Source organism: Martes martes (genome assembly GCF_963455335.1).
Source record: "Martes martes genome assembly, chromosome: 12".
Lineage (NCBI taxonomy): Eukaryota > Metazoa > Chordata > Mammalia > Carnivora > Mustelidae > Martes > Martes martes.
In genome coordinates this window covers 13639121-13659019 of record NC_137900.1, presented here as the reverse complement: position 1 = coordinate 13659019, position 19899 = coordinate 13639121, and the positions used below count along the sequence as shown (strand labels likewise).

General features: G+C 40.9%; 1 long non-coding RNA gene across 4 annotated transcripts in view; it reads right to left on the bottom strand.

Moving 5' to 3' along the window:
- Positions 1-9089: 9089 nt before the first annotated feature.
- Positions 9090-19899, bottom strand: part of LOC308353232 — a 69527-nt gene continuing 58717 nt past the window's right edge. For 2 of the 4 annotated variants that reach the window (XR_013967767.1, XR_013967769.1), the window contains exons 4-5: positions 11201-11383; positions 9090-9630 (exon numbers count right to left, since the gene is read on the bottom strand). This is a non-coding gene — a long non-coding RNA (uncharacterized lncRNA). The remainder of the gene's footprint in view (positions 9631-11200; positions 11384-19899) is intronic. The other 2 variants (XR_013967768.1, XR_013967770.1) reach the window with 1 other exon arrangement.

Below are 19899 nucleotides of genomic sequence, written 5' to 3'. Positions count from 1 at the left end.
TAGCTCATTTTGTCCTCACTTCAACAAGGATTAGTATTGTGCCCATTATTGATCAGTCACTGAGTGACACCAATTCCGTTTTGTAAATGGAAAGTCAGAGCAATTGGGGAAGCTGAGAGGACTAAGCAAGAATCTTATACTTTGGAAGGAGCACAGCTAGGACTAAAACTCAGTTCTCTGAGTGTCCAGCATTAGGTTAGCACATGAACAAATTATATTTAATTAGTGTAGGAAGCTACATTTGGTAAGAGACAGTTTTAATCCAATGTAACTCATCATAACCCAAAGCAAAAGCAGTTGTCCAAGAATGTTCAACCACATAATCAATATCCAGCCAAATGTGTTTGGAATGGGAGAACAATGCTACATGAACAAGTAATCATTGATAAAGTTAATTATTTACATCTTCATCTATTTTAACTGAGGACCATACTGAGAAAGCAGGGACCCCTGCTGAATCCCACTCACCCAACGCTTTAAGTGTTAACAGCTAATACCAGTTTTAATATTGCTGATTTACAAGCCATAATAAATTCGTTTGGCTGTTCTTCCCTGGAGGCTTGTTTAGATGTGAAACCAAAGGGACTAGTTATAAAGATTCTAGTTGTTCTGAATTTAGTTGGGAAAGCAGAAAGGGACTACAAAGATAAATATGTTTGAAGCATCGTGTATATTTTCAGTATACTATTAGTGTTCAGTCAACTGAAGAGCACAATGCAATGGAGATTTTCCAGGTTCTATATATTTTAATTTCACTAACACTTATCAAGCAGTTAGTATCTGGAATGCATTATATCAAGGGGATAAAAAGTTATCAACTGGATTTGGGAAAGAGGGGTTGTGAAATAAACACAAGAATCTAACTTTGCTCTCACTAGAAACCCCTGTAAAATCAAGTAAAGGAGGGGATAGATAGAGAGATAGATAGAGAGACAGATAGATTTTTAAAGGTATATATTCAAGGATAAGTGGAGATAATACAACAGCACAGTTTTAGAAAGTCAAGAAAGCAGACTGATGAGTATTAACCAAAGGGCCTTGTAGGCCCAAGAGGCCAAAACTAACCAGCAATAAGGAAAGCTAAAAACTGACCTAATCTTCATTTCAAAAACCATCAGTCTCAGAAATTAGCAGCATCACATATTTCTCACTTGGGTATTAAGAGGAGGTAAGTAAAGAGCCAAAAGAAAAAAGATTGGTTGGAGGCTTCAATGACTCATTGGATCTCTCTCCCTAGATTCTTTTGGCTATTATATGTATTTGAGTTAGTCCCCTTCCCAACAATGAGATCAGAAAGGTTACAAGGTCTCTACTCTGGGGGAAGCCAAGCATAGTTGAGGATGTCAATTTCATCCTGAAAATGTGTGGGTTAAGTGAATAATTACCTGGCTACCAGCTTGCTAGCAGATAGGCCTTACATTTCTGGCAGAATACTGGATGATATTTCTCTACGTAATCAACCCAAGTGGGAAGATTTAACATGAGTATCAGGGGTTCCTCCAACAAGAGACCAAATTATAGGGAAACTCAGTATTAACAGGACACACTCACACCCGCAGAGATTCCAGAGATTCCAAATAGGAAATCAGATTCCCCCACTCTGAATCAAGAGCAGTCAAGCAAAGATTACCAGAAATAAGAAGAAAAAAAATCCTAATATGGAACACTGAAGTGAGAATAAACAAAATGAAAACCTTGCAAAAAACAGGCTAAATGGAGAGAAGGAAATTTCAAAAAAATTCTCATTTATGTTCCCAGAAAGAGGATTTTTATAGATGCAGATTGCTACCAGCTAACTACCAACAATGAAAAAGAAAATAAGATGACAGAAAAAAGAATTCTGGGGGCACCTGAGTGGCTCAGTCAGTTGAATGGCCAACTCTTGATTTCAGGTCAGGTCATGATTTCCTGGGTTATGAGATTAAGCTCCCCCTTTGGGCTCTGCAATTGGCGGGGAGTCTGCTTGAGATTCTCTCCCTCTAATCACTTCTCAGCCTTTTGGCTAAGATCAAGTGTGGAGATTCCTCCCTCTGTCCCTCCCCCAATTCACATGAGCCACACACGCACGTCTATGTGTGCACTCTCTCTCTCTCAAATAAATAAATAAATCTTAAAATTTCTGAGGGTAAAAAGAACTTTTGGAAAAGAAAATACAGGGCACCTGGATGGCTCAGTTGTTAAGCGTCTGCCTTCAGCTCAGGTAATGATCCCAGGGTCCTGGGATCCAGCCCTGCATCACGCTCCCTGCTCAGCAGGGAGCTTGCTTCTCCCTCTCCCACTCCCTTGTGTTCCCTCTCTTGCTGTGTCTCTCTCTGTCAAGTAAATAAATGGGAACTTTAAAAAATAAATAAATAGAAAAGAAAATTTGATAGCAGTGGGAAAAAAGTCAATAGAGGTTTTGAAAAGGAATATTAAGGAAATCTTCAAGAATATTATGAGGCTGAGAGATCCCAGAATGAATGCGGAATGTGACAGAACAATCTAATGGTATTCTAAATATTTGGAAACAACCTCACCCAAGGGGAATGAGGGGAAAAGGTGCCGACCTCAGCAGCACTGCAAACAAGTGCAAACAAATGGAGTCTCTAAGACTAAAGGCAAAAGGAACTATACTGGTCACTAGTTGATAAAGTTGTTTCCTTTAGGATGCCAGTTAACAACTATGATACTGTGATATGTATATACTGAAATTGAACAATCCAGTAGGTAGATGGTGGACTGGAGGAGGTAGGTTTCTTTCTGTTGGAGTAGGAATTTACAGAAAAATGAGGGAAAGTGGCTGGAATGATCCACATCGTAATGGATTAGATATGGAGATATCAGTACGAACTTATGTTTGCCTTAATATAGATGCAGATGTAACTTAGAGAAATACTTATAGATACATGTATATACAGGAGTTGATATACACACATTTTCTTGCTATGTCAGCTGAAGGAGCCAAAAGCAACAATACTCCAGTAGCAACAAACACACAGATTTTGGTTCCTAATACCATTCTCCAGGGATGCCTTGGTGGCTCAGTCCATTAAGTGTCTGCCTTTGGCTCACGTCGTGATACCAGGATTCCGGGATCGAGTGCCACATCAGGCTCCCAAGTCAATGGGGAGCCTGCTTCTCCCTCTCCCTCTGCTGATCCCCTGGCTTGTGCTTTTTCTCTCTATCAAATGAATAAATAAAATCTTAAAAAAAAAAAATTCTCCAGTAAATGGAACCAGGTATCCTTGGAGAAATGTCTAATTCTAGCACTGGGGTGAGAAATATACAAAGTAAGCCAGGAACATCTTACAGTGATAGAAAATAAGGAAATGCTCAAAAATAAAGAAATAAATACAACTTTGGAGGTATATCAAAGGGACAAATGCATCAACTGAAACCTCCCAATTACCAAAGCCGGAACAATATGAACAACAAAAAGTATTTGATTACAACCCAAAGTATAAAGTAAGTATCTGAGTCCATAATGCTATCAATAAATAACTGAACATAAATAAGAGAGTAGAGAAAAATTTCCCATGCCGAAAAATTCCAAATAATTTATGTAGATACTCTGCCCTCAATGAAGCAGAGTTACAACTGCCCACCTGTGTGTGAGCTGCGCATACTGATGTCTTTTGAAAGAATACAATATGGGAAAGCAATAAAATAGTAATTTTCCAGTACAGAAACATAAGATATACTATCTCAGTCAGGTGATCAAGGTTAGCATGAAAAGTGATGTCATGTTAATAGCATATACCCTACATATAATGTAACAGAAGTGGCTCTTTACTTCTGTGCCTCCTCTCGAAAACCCATAACCCCAGTCAAATCATGAGAAAGACATCAGACAAATCCCAACTGAGGGACATTCTACAAAATACCTGATAAGTGCTCTTTAAAACTGTTAAGGAGATCAAAAACAAGAAAAGTTTAAGAAGCTATCACAGCCAAGAGGACCCTAAGGAGGCATGACTTCTAAATATAATGTGGTACCCAGATGGGATCCCAAAACAGAAAAATGACATTAGATAAAGACTAAGGAAATCTGGGGGGGAAAAAAAAAAAAAAGATGGGCTTCAGTTAATATAAATGTATCAATATTGGTTCATTAATTGTACCAAATGTACCATACTAACGTAAGATGTTAATAGGGGAAATGATGTGCAGAGCCCACGTTCTCTTTATAAAATATTTGTAGTTTTTCCATTAATCTAAAAGTATTTTAATATTGAAAGTCTATTAAAGTATTTTTTAATTGGAAAGTTAAGGCAATAAAATATTTGAAAAATTAAGAAAAAACACAAAGATAGAAAATATGAGAGAAAAATAGTAGTAGTAAGAGCCATGGAACATCTAGACATAATGTCCAGTGTTCAACAAAAGGTATTTCAGAAAGAGGAAAGAGATAATAGAATTGACAATTATCAAACTAAAAATAGTAGAGAATTTTCTAGTACTAGTGAGACCTGAAATTGAAAAGGCCCATTAAGTATGTAGCATATTATATGGAGGGAAATAAAATTTATATTCACTCATATAATTTTAAAATATCAGAACATTAAAGTTAAAAGGTAAGAGTTTAAAAGCTTCCATGAAGAGATAGATAGACAAACTAGGTCACTTACAATGAAAAGATCATTTGATTGTCCACAATTTCACTGAACACTAGAAGATGAATACTCAAGTAAAATTTTTAATCCTAGAAATTTGAATCAAACCAAACTACTCATAAATATAAGGGCAACTTAGAAAGTTTACCTCCCATGTACCTTTCTTAGATTTTTAACTTTTTGTCATGTTTCTGTAAAATGAATTAATTAACCTAAAAGGACGAAGTCCGTGGATCTTGGACAGGGTAGATTCAACTCAGTAAGTAATGAATGAAAGTCTCAGACAACAGGTTTGCAGCCATTCTAGCTAGCAACTAGCCCATGTTGACACAGGAGGATTCCAGGGAGGAGGTACTCAAGAAAAGAAATCCATATATTTGATTCCTGTCAGAAGAGTTAAAGATACGATAAAAAGCAAACAACGGAAGTAAAAGAAAGGCAATTTAGAAACCGTAGGAAAAACAAAATTCTAAACAAGAAAGTAAATATGTTTAATTAGACCACAAACAATATTAACATAATCATAACAATGCAGGCACTATTTACTGGCATTTATCCTTTAGAATCTACCTATCAACAAGGCACAGAGACTTAATTACAATTCCAAAAGAGAAAGCAAATGTTACCAACCTTAATCATATAAAAGAAAAGGTATAGATAACAGAAGTTAGAAAGTAAAAGAAGGAGAGCTGAAGAGAAGAGTATGTGTGATAACGGCCCAGTCTTTCAGTGCAGGAAAACAAGAGATGGTACGTACAATGGATAGAAAAAAAAAAATATTTATTTACTGATTAAAATTATAAAGTTAACCAATAGAGGAATTAGAAGGAGGCACAATTATTTGGGAAGCAGAGATGGGATGGTAGCCTAAGAACACTAAATCCTCTTCTGTTATATAGGAACACAAATAATCTTTAAAGCTGACAAATCAGGAAATAACAGTAAAAGCATACTTTTAGATCAATTGAAATGACTCCAGAATAATTAAAATCCGAAAGTATTAAGAATTAGACACAATTTTCTTTGGAGGATAAGTCAGGGGTGGGGGAAAGGCTAAGGCCATTGCTCTTTGATATTATTGGAGATTTTTAGCTAGCAAGTGCAAGTATTACTTGAATAAAAATAAGAGTTATTTTTAAGTGACTAAGATGTCATTCCTGCCTGCCATGAGGAGTCCAGTACAGAAAACTGGTAACTAAAATGTAAGGGAGGGAGGAAGGAAAGGAGACAAAGAGGGCAGGAGAGGGAGGGGAAAGGACCTGGGCAGTCAGGGGGTGGGGGGTGTGACAAAATATTTATTGAGTGTCTACTTAGTGCTGTCCATTCTGCAGGATGATTCACATATACTATCTCATTTCAACCTTCTGTCTTTCCAGCGATTTCCTCCTTTTTCGTCTGAACAATGGGGCTTGAAAAGGTAGGCAATTTATTCAAGATCACAAAGGTCCTATGTGCCAGGAATCAAACCCAGGTCTATCAAAGTCTAAATCCATGCACTTTCCCTTCGAGCAGGCGGTCACCTAAGGGCAAAGGATATTTGGATATCAGTATGATTTCTAAGATAAAAGCTGCCTTCCTGCCAGAGGAAGTTACAGCCCAGGGCAAGTGAGTTAGCGCACAGATCGAGGATTCGGCAGGACCAGGCAAGCTCCCACCCCTTGGTGAGGCCTTCTCCAGAGAAGCACACTGCTGAGAGCCTCTTTCTGATGTCTGTGTCCTATCTAACACATTCAAAACTTTTAATATCTGGAGAGATGAATGCTTCATCTGAACCCATTTCGGGAGTCACGAAACCTTTCTCTTTGTTGGAGCTAGACACAAGATTAACTGGGAAGAGAGATGGCATCCTGCAGATCCTGACCACAGCCAACACCAACCCCCCCCTTCCTGTTCCGCTTCCCCGCCTCTCACCTGGGAGATTTGAGGCCCGGCTAATTTGGTCACATTATTTCTCAGCTGAGCCCTCCCTCAGAAATCTTTTTAGGCATTGCTGGTCATCGAATTCTTCCTTTCCTTGGAGTCACTCTGTTAAAATTTCTCACCACCTCCTTAAACGCTCAGTTCCCTTCCTCTTTTCCTCCTCCCCATCTCTCTCTCCTTCCCCTCTCCCTCCTCTCCCTCATCCTCCTTCACCTTCTCCTTCTTTTCTTCTCCTCCTTATTCTTATTCCTATTCTCCCTCTCTTTCTCTCTCTTTCTTAGCTGATAATTAGGCCTACCATTTCTCCAGGGAACACAGACCACTGGTCTTATAAATCCAGTCAACACGCGCGCATTCTTCCTTTCCTCCTAGGTCAGGGGCACAGCCCTTCTCCCAGGCAAAGCTAATGCCTCTACTTTCACTTTCTGTCCTGTTTTTCTGGAATCTGGGCCATCTCTCTCATCTCTTCTCTGTGAGCACCTTTCCCTTACCTGAATCATAGCTAAGCTTCTCCCACGACCCTTGCTTTCTTCTCAGTCCCATTCCCTCTTCCACAGACATTTGTGGAGCACCTAGTATGAACCCAACTCTGTACCCAATGGAGGGACTACTTCGGGGCCTGAAAGAGGCCTCCCTCCATGGAGTGCCCAGGCTAGTGGAAGAGCAGAGGGTAAGTGAACGATGAATATAACATTACAAATTTCCACAGATGCTAGGAAGGAAACAAATGGGGCACAGTGAGAGAATAAAAGGGGGGGAGGTCCACCAAGTAAGAGTACCCAGGAAAGGGCTCTTCCAATTCCATCCCCTCCAATCCCAGACTCCAGGCTGTCATCTTGTGCCTGGCTTCTGAGGAACTCGAAACAAGTTCCCTGCTCCCAAATTCCACCTTTTGGTCCTTCTCACATGTGGCTACTGTAGTCAAGTTTCTAAAGCGGATCACATCTTGTGGGTCTTCTGCTAAAGCCTGCGGTGGCTTCTCAATGCCTCATACCCTGATGCTTGAGCCCGACGTTTAAAAATGCCTGAGTGGTTGAAAAAGAGACTGTGAGATCATGATATAAACAGATCAGTGCTGTGAGGAACGCTCTGTGCTAACTTCCCTCTCCAGGGCTCTCGTGGGCTTGTTAGCTTTGCCAATGGCTTTAGAGTTTGTTTTGTTTGAGCAGACACCCGGTGGGAAAGTTAGAGCAGTGGCCTTCTCCTTCATGACCCCTGAGAGCTCCCGAGAAGAGGTGGGGCTGTGGGATCTGCAAAGGGGAGAAGAAGTGACTAGGACTTTGGAGAAAGGAAGGGCGATCCTGAGCAGAGAAAGAACACCTAGCAGATGAGCAGCAGGAAGGAGATGTCAGGGTGAGCTCGGGTCAAACTTGACACAACGGCCTCTCCAAGCCTCCTCCTTCCAGCTACTGAGAGAGACCAGGTCTAGCATTCTTCCTTAAGATGTTCTTCGGAAAAACAGTCAATTAAAATAAAATAAAAATAAATTTGTTGCATTTCTCATTCGGTGAAAAGAGTTTCTGGGAATTGGCCATTGAGTGGATTTGCTTCAAGAGTCTAGGGGAATTTGACTTTCTGCTGGTTTGACCGATTCTGTCACAGGGGACGTGAGTTATGTGGGTCAAGTTGAATGCCACGGGCAGAGGAGCTTCTACTCTGCTTCCTTTTTAGTGTTCGGGAAGATATTGCGTCATTGGTTGCTTCTGCATCAGCTTGCGGATAGCAGAGGGTGGGCCTAAATTTAGCTCTCCCAAGCTGCCCTGGAAAGGGGATATGGAACTTGGTTGAAGGCTTGACTGGGAGCATGTTGGCAGCTATCCTGATGAAGCAGAGGAAGTAACTGGCCAGAGGTGGACCAGAGCTGGTTCCCTGAACAGTGAGGTGACCGTTTCATTGTCAGAAATTTTGCAAGCCAGTTGTTGGACACAGAAGTTATTAAGAAATAAATTGTTCGAACTTACAGTTAAATAGATTCCACTAAAAATTAAGATAATGAAATATTCAAAATTATCATTCCATAGTTATTTTACTGCCTCTTACTATTATCTTGCTCTTGAGATTATTTATATCGATTGTATCTGTATTGCACATCTCTTCCCAATCTGCATTCAGTGACACCATCTCAGTAGCTTGCTATGCCAGGACTGGAGTATTTAAACTATACAAGTCTGCAAATGCTACCAACCAGGGCTCTCCCCCTCCAGCAGTAACTGCTAGTCATCGTGTGACGCACCACGGCCTACGGGCCACACGGCAGGGGAGACTGCCTGCCTGAGCATCTAGAGCAGTCACACCAGCCCTCTGCAGTGGTGATAAGGCAGGACCCAGTCAACAAAATGGAGATGGTCCATGAGTTACACCAGCTACAGACTTTAGACTCAGACATCAGCAGAACACGCCAGTCCCCCTTAGTGATCAGCAGTGCAGGGAGCAGCCCAGACCAGCCATGACACAGCAGAGATCACCAAGAATTCAAAGGACACCAAGGACACCCAACCTCCCTCTGCCACCATGAGATCACTTAAGTCTCACATTCAGATGCCATCTTGGAAAGAAACAGAGGGAGGAAGCAGAAATCTGAAAAAGTGAGCACTTTATCCAACAGAGATAAGAATTCACCTAAAGAAATGGTTTTCTTTATAGAATTGAATGAAATTCATCTGGTGGGACTGAAACTGCCCTTATTCCCTAGGCTTGGCTGGCTTGGGCAGAGGGGCTAGAGGGAGGGAGCTCTTTGGCGAGGACAGACCAATTACAGAGGAAAGGAGCCATAGTTTGCTGTTTTTGCACATTTAAGAACAATGTAGATGAAATCACACCCTTACTGCCCTGGAGATGTTGAGATTTTATTAAGCAGTAAGTATGCTCCATATCCTCCATACGCCAATGAAGAAATGAAGGCTCACGAAGCTCATGTGATTTACACAGCAGCACACAGGTCGCACATGGAAGGAGACAGGCCTTGAAAGCAAGGTTGGGATGACTACAGAGATTGAGTCCTTTGGTTCGACTGCCGGTCATCAACGCTCCTCTGCCCTTGCTCTGGTTCTTCTGTCCATGTAGGTACTGCCACGTGACTGGGACAAACTAAGGAGGGGGCTTCCTCATGGGGAAGCATCTGGAACAGACAACCGAGAAACCAAGGCAAGTCAGGAAAGCTATTACTTGAGCAGCCGACCGTCAATAATTTCGGATCTAGGGCAAGAAATGAAATGTTACTGGAAAGGAAACTGAGGTCAGAAGGTAAGCACACACATCATAAAGAAGGGAAGTGGGCCCCAGAGTCAGCAGCTACCAGAGCTGAGGGGCAAAGGGTGACTAAGGTGCAGAGCAGAGAGAGCCAAATCCAGGAACACTGACCAAGTATTCCCTTCTGGAACGCAGCTCATCTCACCAGAGTATCGGTGGCGAGCAGGAGCCAAGCCAGGCATGAAACCAGCCTTTCTCCAAAGTGTGATGATTACTCATGCCTTCCCCCCAACTGCCCTGCATGCCTCGGGACTGCTTTCTCCATCCTCCTCTTATTTGTTTGGAAAAACAAGTAATTTTACTAGTTTATCAAAGTAATGCATGCAGATAATTTTAGAAATGGCTATAATACAGAAGGGCTTATAAGAAAAAGCAGTAGTCACCTGGCCGGCCCCCTACCCCTCCCGATTTCAATTCTCCATACTTTGCACTCGACCTCTGTAAACTTGCAAATGCCCTATGCCCTCCCCTAGCTCTCACAGAACCGCACAGGCTGGAACCTGTCCCAAGATTCCTCCCCTGGTTTTATTATCCCAGCAAAAGTGGGAAGAGCCAAACATAAAGGCCCTGAGATATAGAGCTTTGGTGAAAACAAATAGAGGGAGGCCCAGAGCAGGCGCAGGAGGGAAGGGAGGGGACCTACCCAGCCCCCTTTTGTTTCACTGATTTCTATGGGTGGATGGATGGTTTCTCCCCATTGTCTGGTGCATACTGTATATTTTGCCAGTTCAAGGGAATGAGTCAGTTTCTCCCTCCTCCTTTACTTCCCATCCACTTCTACGGCAACTCTCTACAACCTCACTGACTCCCTTTAAGGCAAAGAAGAACCTCGAACACCATTTGAACCCAAAGGCACATTTTTTCATCTTGGGAGAAGAAGTTTGCTCTGGGCCTGGTGTTGCAAAAACTTAAGAAGTCCTTTGTCTGTTGTCCTTACAGACATCATCTGTGCATTCATTCGTTCCCCAAGCATTTGCTAAGCATCCATTCTGGGTCAGCCACGCGCTCAGCACGATGGACAGTTTCACGTACACTCTGCCCTCATCTTGCTAACCACCTAGAGGGAAAGTCAGGTGAAAAGTGGTGAGAGCATTCACGAAAACAAGGTCTATGGAAGCATCTGGAAAGGCACTGTCCTGCTGACTGAGAAGTCAGGGACAGCTTTCCAGAGTAGGGAACCTAAGGTGAGTTTTAAAGGCCAAATCTGAATGAGAGGGTTTGTGGAGAGCATCGAGAGCATCCAGGGGTGATGGGTGTGGTTGGAGCAATCTTCCTGTGATGGGGACTCCAAACAGCTGATGGATATTCACACTATCTGAACAATGTCTGTCAGGTTCCTGAACAACAGCCTAAATCCTGATTTTTAGACAACGGCACCTGCGTCCCAGGTCTGGGGGTCCCAGTTTGAGAACAATCTTCACACCCAAGTCTCTCCATACCTGTGGAAGCAACTCTGTTCCAGCTGTCAGCCCTCTCCCAGTTCTTTGGGTCTCCTTGGACTTCTGGTTCAGTTTCCTGCTTCTGGAGGCTCATTTCCAATATTTACCATTCAGATGCTTCCTTCCTTAGCACTCCAAGGCCCTGAGAGAGGAAGTAAAGTGCTTCTCAAAGCTGCATTCCCACTGTTGTAAGAAATTGCATGAAAGACAAAGGGAGCAGGACAGTAGGACACATGGAAGTCCCCCAGAATCCCAGCCAGTCTCCCCCAGAAATTCCACTTTGGTATTTCATCCCTTTGTCTAAATACTTTGGTAGCTATTAAGCTGAGATTCATCCCAGAAAAATAATATTTGGAGTACATCAGTTCCAAACTTTTTTTTTTTTTTTTTGGATGGAAAAAGGACATAATAACACGGAACAATAGAAAAGCAGACACCATTGAAGAGAGGAAACCATTCCGGTCTGAAAGGTTGAATGACTGGAATGTCATAACTTTGCCCAGGATTAGACCTGCCTTTAAAGAGAGACTAGAGGGGTGCCTGTGTGGCTCAGTGGGTTGGGCCTCTGCCTTCGGCTTGGGTAGTGATCTCAGGGTCCTGAGATTGAGCCCCGCATCGGGCTCTCTGCTTAGCGGGAAGCCTGCTTCCCTCTCTCTCTGTGTCTGCTGCTCTGCCTACTTGTGATCTCTCTCTCTGTCAAGTAAATAAATAAAATCTTTAAAAATAATAATAAAGAGAGAGTAGTGAAAGGAGATGGGGAAAGAAGCAGAGGGAAAGAAGAGATCAGGAAGGCAACAGAAGGAAGGAGCTAAAGGGAAGGGTAGGAGTCTGAGCAAGTAGACAGAGAAATAACATAACCAGGACCACATAAATCAGGACAATTTTATGGGAAATGTACATGAAAATAGCTACTGAAAAGGGGCAAAGGAGATGGGAAGACAAGATAGCAAAATTATGGGTCATATCACACTTGGTCCATATAGAATCATTTTGGCTTTGGCTGGTTGTAGACAAAAGAGAGAGAGAGAGACCAGAGAAAAACCAATCAAATGTGCCATTTCCTGCTGACTTCTACACACAGGTCTCAGCTAACCCACAGGCTCAGCATGGCCACTGCAGGAGAGAATCTGTAACTTGTAGTGGATAACTTGTAACTGCACTAGGAGTCACCTTCCCAAACTTGTTACATAGAGGACAGTTGAGTTCTATTCCTTTTCACAGTTAAAATTGTTTCCTTTTGTCCATTTTCGTGAATTCCTTCTGAATCCTTCTGAAATTACTCCTCCACCCTCCCGGCCTCATTTTCTCAGGGGAAACAGTCAACTGAACAGAGTGTCCAATTGTTCTCCTTGTGTGGCAGAAACCGACTACAGTAACTCTGAGAAATCATTCCAGAATTAATTCACAGCATGAAAAATTCTGCACATACACACTTGCCCTCATGTATACACACACACACACACACACACACACACACACACACACACACACACACTCACACACACAAACACACACATCTACACACCATCCCTAGGAGCCTTGATCTTGGAAACAGTATTTCACTATCGATCCACTAAAAAGACAAATCCGGGGCTCCTGTGTGGCTCAGCTGGTTGAGTGTCTGACTCTTGGTTTCAACTCAGGTCATGGTCTCAGGGTGGTGAGATTGAATCCTGAGTCCCTGAGTCAAGCTCTACGCTTGGTGGAGAGTTTGCTTGAGATTTTCTCTCTTTCCCTCTGCCCCCGGCCCCACCCCCATAACCACTCACGTGTGCGTGCATGCATGCTCTCTCTTCTCTCTCTCTCTCTCAAAATAAATAAATCTAAAAAAAAAAAAAAGAAAGAAAAACACAAATCCAATTTTAGGCTAGATGAGGACACATATTTTCAAAATGTCTGTTGGGTACACACTGATGGCCCTTCTCTGCATATTTCATCAATATAGTACCCAACAGGGAATTGTAGCTTCATATTATAGAGCTCAACCCACTGGTGAGGAAAAGGTCTGTTCAGATTGTTCATCCAGCATTCAGAAGTTTATCTTTCCAATTCACAAAAAGTGTCAGGAGAGAATGTTCTAGTCATGTGTATCTCCTGACAAAAATAGAGAAGAAAATAATGCTGTACCCCAGGAGTTGAGAATAAAGCTGACAAGAGCACATTCAGGCATTTTTTGAAGCACCATTGGGGAGTACTTACAGATTTAATTGTAGGTGGTAAATTTGGAAAGCCATGTTGCCCTGAAACCATTATTTTTCTCCCTGAGCTTTGGAAAGCATTGATTTGGAAATATGGATTTATTTGCCCATAGAGTCTTTTGGAAAACATGTTCTGGTTCTTTTCATGATCCTAGCCTGTCTTCCTGACTTTATATGGAAGTTAATTTCTTTTACCATTATATTCATTTCCTTATTGAAAGCATACACAAGATTCGACTACATCTCTCCAGAGTTTTGTAAATATCCTACTGAGGCTTTCTGGAGAAGGAAGAACTTTAACTCCATGCGGGGAAGGCTGTTTAGTAAGATGGACTGTGGGTCAGTTTAGCATAAAACAGGGGTTTTCCTTGGAGCAAAAGGGAACTAGTTAAACAAGAGAATGGTAAGGTATGCATTGAGGAGAACTCTTTTGACAGATACAATGCCTCATAAATTCTGACACTACCAAGGAATACTGACCACAAGTGATGTTTAAAAAAAAAAAATTATCTGTGAGATCACCATTTTTTAAACTATTTAAGTGGTAAAAAGTTTATAATGATAAAAGTCCTAAACTATATGAGGAAAAAAAGCCACACTGAAACCATCTCTATGAGAGAGGTTTATTGCGAAGATACATAGGAATGTAGGCTCCAACAAGAAATCACGCATTAAGCACATGGCCACCCTCAGTCCAAGCTCGTCTGATTCTGGTATGTGACTGGCACCCAGGAGCTTTGAAGGGGTAACCTAATGTGCCAGACAGCAACCCAAATATAAATAAATGATCCATCTTCTTTTGTTCAATTAACAAAACATTTTTAATTTCCCCAGAAAGAATGTGGATGAATTTTCCAGCACTAGATATGAAGTAACCTTGTTATGTAGAGAAAAGGCAAAGATAATCTCCATGTAACAAACCAACTTCCTCCACATATTGACTCCCTAGTTAAATTCCCTGTGGCCGGGGCACCTGGGTGGCTCAGTGGGTTGGGCCTCTGCCTTCAGCTCAGGTCATGATCTCAGGGTCCTGAGATCGAGCCCCGCATCGGGCTCTCTGCTCGGCAGGGAGCCTGCTTCCCCCTCTCTCTCTGCCTGCCTCTCTGCCTATTTGTGATCTCTCTCCCTCTCTGTCAAATAAATAAATAAATAAAATCTTAAAAAAAAAAAAATTCCCTGTGACCTGGGACAGAAGGGGCTATTTGATTAAGAAATAATGCTATATCAATCGTAACAGATTCTACCGGAAAGAAATGATTACAGTCATCATTCTTAAAAGGTTACTTTGCCACAATATTTGAAAAAGAAAAAAAAAAACAGAAAAAAGGAACAATATATGCAACACAAGTATAAAGTATTAATGCCCATAATGTAAAAAGTGCTCTAAAAAATAAAAAAAATATGCAACTGAAAAAACAAAGGAAGGACATCTGTTCTTTTGGGGGGAGGGGTCTACACAGCATTTGAATATCCACCTAATGCAGACAAGTATTAACAGTGCTAAGCCTGGTTCTCCAATCACCTCACTGCTTCTCTAAGGTCCTCCATATCCTTCTAGCTAAATCGATTCCTATCTAGGCTAACCAGAATTAACTTTTTAAAAAGTTTTATTTACTTAAGTAATCTTTACACCAAATATGGGGCTCAAACTCACAACCTCAAGATCAAGAGTTGCACACTTCTTGGACTGAGCCAGCCAGGCACCCTCAACTAGAATTGACTTTTACAGCTTGCTGTTAAAGGTCCCTGATTAATAGAGGAAATTGATTAAATAGAGGAAATCAACTGACAGTTCCTAAGTGAAGCAAGATATATGGGAAAAACACAGAGAAAGATGTTCAACTTCACTAAAGATCAAGAAAGAATAAATAAAGAGAACAAAATACACTTTTTTACTAGTAGATTAGCAATGATTAAAAGAATTATTGCAATCCACTGTTGGCAAAGGTGTGGGAAAACAAGCAATTTAATAAATCATTAATGTGAAGGAGCATATATGTTGATGCAACTTTTCGAGAAGGCAGACTGGAAATGCATAACAACATTTAAGCATGGATACTCTTTGATCAGCAATTTCATAACTAGCAATTTACCTTAAAGTGGTAATTAATTAGCCAAGGAACAGCATTAACGTTTTCATGACTGCAATGTTTACATTTGCAAAATGGAAACAATCTAACCCACAGAGAAATTGTTAAATTATGATAAATCCTTTTGAAAAGAGTATTATTTAGCAATTTAAAAGGCCGGGCTATACTTAACTGAGAAATATCTTCAAAGCTTTCATGGAAGAGTAGAAAACTTTGCAGAGGCATAAATATTGTGTAATTTCCTTTAAAAAAAAAAAAAGTGTTTTTCTGCCTAGTGCAATAGGCAGAATTCTAAGATGTGCCCCAGAACCTTTGTCTTGGCTTTTACACCTGTGATCATGTTATATTACAGGGAAAAAGGGATTTCACTGATGTCATTAAGATTACTTATCAATCGACTTTGAACCAATCAAAAAGGAGATCATTCAGTTGGGCCCGACCCTTGAATAGTAGGGCTAATGGCATACGGGGTACTCAAAAATTCAAAACACAAGAAGGACTCAGTGTGTTCTTACTCAGGCTTCAAGACAGAGGGGACCACATGGAAAGGATCTAACATCACCTCTAAGAGCTGAGTGACCCCCAGCCAGTGGTCAGCAAAAAACCTCAGTCTTACAGTCTTATAACTGTAAGGATATATATTATGCCAGCAATCCAAAAGAGCCTGGGAGTGGATTTTTCCCTGAAACCTACAGATAGTGTATGCATGTGTGTGTGTGTGTGTGTGTGTACATACATGATGTGAGATTTTACATATATTAAAATATAAATAAATATATACATATATCTATATATCATAACATAATCTATATGTTATTGTTGCTTCTGGACAATGAGATTTTTGAGGGGTGCTATTTAGTTTATTTTTTATATCAATCTGTATTGTTTGATTTTTCTTCACAAATATAATCAAGATAAATATTTTAATATATGGACAACATAGAAATCATGTAATGGACCTGGAAGCCACTTGCCTCCCTGTGTATTTTTCCTGCAACCTGCATGGGAGAAACACCTTCTCCCTCCAAAGTCAGAGATCAGGAAAGAAAGGCTTTAGGTTCACTGTTGTTTCATCTTTGGTTGGTTTGTTTTTGCCTGACCCACAATCAGAAAGAGTTTCAAGTGTGGAAAAGAGGACAGTTCTTAGAATCAAAAAAACGGGGTTCAAAAACAATGTTGACAATCACCATCAGTCTTTCTAGATGTGTTTCCTCATTTAGGAAGTGAAGATACAATAATATCTAATGTAAGGCTATTGCAAAGATTAACCATAACAATGTCTGTGAAAACACGTAGCATCATACCAGATGGATAATAATAGCCAACATACATGGAGTGTTTAGAATTTCCCAGCACCCACCTGAGTGGCTCAGTCAGTTAAGTGTCCAGCCCTTGGTTTCGGCTCAAGTCATGATCTCATAGGTCATGAGATCAAGCCCCACCTCAGGCTCTGCACTCTGTGGGGAGTCTGCTTGAGATTCTCTCTCTCTCTCTCTCCCTCTGCCCCCCTCCCCCTGCTCACATGTGCCTGTGCTCTCTCTCTCTGAAAGAAAGAAAAGAAAGAACCATTCTGTGTGCTTTGCCTCCCTGCTACTGAAAATATGATGTACCCTGGCCATCACCTGGGAGATTGTTAGACATGTAGATTCTCAGCCCCCACATAGATCTACTGAATCAGAACCCTAGTTTTAACAGGATCCCCAGCTACTTAGGAGCATATTAAAGTTTGAAAACTACAGCTGTTATTTAATCCTTGCCTTCATCCTAGGAAGATGATGCCACACATCTTTCCCACCTTACAGACAAAGTAATTTGCCCAAGGTTAGTAAGACACAACCTGATTCCAGATGGTCAAGATCCAGAGCCCACAAGCTAAGCCATTCTGCTCTACCGCCTCTCCCAGCAAGTGTCTCACCGAAGATAGCTGAATTTAATTGTAATTCCAGAGACTTCCTTGTTCCCCTCAGCACTGTCATCCCTATATAGAGATGGCCTGGACCTCATCTCCCAGTTGCAAAGAAGAAAATGAAATAAAATACCATTTTAAAGCCCTTTGGGGTGCTGAGCCAGAGTAGATTTAGAACAAGTCCTTGTAATATCTTCTTCTTTCTATTTTTCTCTTACCATTTATTATTACCAAATGTAATCTCCCATGTTAGTATTAGTCTAAATATCTACATGCACAGTACTCTTCTTCTTACCAAAAGGTCAACCCGGAGAGAGGCACTTACTGTTGATGGGAACTCCACGCTCTATGAAATACATGGGTCCTTGGTACACATTCAGTTTGTAAGTAAAATCAAAGGTAGATTAGACATATTCGATTTGAACAGCTGACTCAAGATAGTGATATTTGAAATCTTTAGTTGTTATTAATACCCAACATTTGCGTGTCACCTTCCATAATGGTTTCTGTATGTCACGGTACCATGAAATTGACAAGCTTAACCGCAGATATTATTGTTTTGGTCTAAGTGAGGCATTGTGAGTAAGTGGGAGAATTGAGGCTTGAACTTGCGCTTGGAACACATCCAAATCTAGCATGTGTATTGCTATAAAACAGCTATTCTCAATCATTATCTTATTAAAGTCCAGTCCCAGTAATACAACCAACTGAGGAAGACCTGTGTGAATTGCAGAATTCTGAACTTCAATTATATTTAAAGAAGCATGGTTTTTTAAAAAAAATAATATGAGAGTAATATACCTTCTGGCAGAGACTTAAATATTTTCCCTACATTTATTTTTATATTATTAATTTGCATGCCAAACTCTTTCTTTTGTAGGTTATGCAGCAAAATGACATTCATAAGAGCAGCTGGCACATGGGAGACACTGAATAGAAGTTATTTTAAAAGAAACACAAAAACTTCAGCCGAGCACTTGTCCAACCCATCACAAATTCTATTTCTCAAACCAAATACAATGAAATCCTTTTTGACACTGCTTCAGAGGTAAAAAAACAAAACAAAACAAAAACCTCTACACTCTAGGGCCTAGGAGTCCTCTGATACATTTTGGCTAGCTGTGACTGTCTCTTTTGTGTCAGTACATGATAGCAGCATAGATACAAATCAATGACATTAACGATGATGATCTACCATATTCTTTATTCCTTTTGTTAAATATCAATATCCTATAAATCTATAGAAAAATAAAACAAAACAGAATTCTTTGGCCCCAAATGGTAACTTCTGTTACCATCATATGCTCTCAGTGCTTTCTTGAGCACAGAGGTAACTGAGTCTCAGATGTACATTTTAGCACTCAGTATAGTTGTTTTTTTAGGATTTCATTTATTTATTTGAGAGAGAGAGAGAGGGAGAAAGAACATGAGTAGGCAGAAAGGGCAGAGGTAGAAGCAGGCTTCCCGCTGAGCAGACAGCTGGATGCGGAACTCAATCATAGGACCCTGGGATCATGACCTGAGTCAAAGGCAGCCCCTTAACCGACTGAGCCACCCAGGTGCCCCTCGATGTAGTTTTTTTGTTTGTTTGTTTTGTTTTGTTTTTTTAGCAAGTGTTGTCCTTATGATGGAGACTCAAGCAGAAAATGTTTTCTTTACACACAAAAATTTCTCAAATTGGAATTTCCAAAGATTCTAAACTCTCTTTTTCAGAGGTTAAAGAAAAATCTAACACTGAAGGTTGAATCTTGTACAATACATGCGTAGAAATAAGGAGGTTAAGGATCCTTCTGGGTCTTGTTGTGCAGGCTGTCATCCTGCTGGGAGGCATGGGTGTGCCTCACCTTACTGAGAAGCGAAGCCAAATAAATTTCCTTTTCACTGTTGTGAAAGGCATGTCATATTTCAGCAACATTGCCAGGGTGGTAGCCCTCCTTTTGCCAACTGGGCGTACATGAGAATAGTTATTTCTGAAAGGCCTCTCCAGGATAATGGCTCTCTGTTGCTGTGTGGACATGGGAGGAGCACACCCTTCTTTTTCTAGTGGATGGAGAACGGGTGGCAAAAAAGAGAAAATCCATGTGTTCTAGTGAGTGCTGTTCATGACAGCCACTCTTCTCTGCATGCTCATTTCAAAGGTTACTGACCTTCACATAAGGCACATTCCTGTTTATCCATCTCAAAAGTTAAGCATAGAAAAATTGGGGAGAAAGAACAAGGACCAACCCAGAGAAGAATCATAAGAACAAACAACCTAGCAAGGGCTCACTCTGGACCAGGCTTTATAAAAGCCAATAATAATAACAATAATAATGTCAACTAGCATCTATCATGTACTTATCATGTGCTAGTCACTATTATGAGTGCTTTCTATGTATTCACTTATTTAACTATCACAACAACTTTACAAAATAGGAACTGTGATTATCCTCATTTAACCATGGGAGAACCAGAAGCACGGAGAAGCTAAAAATCACACTCCAGACCACACTACCCATCAGTAGC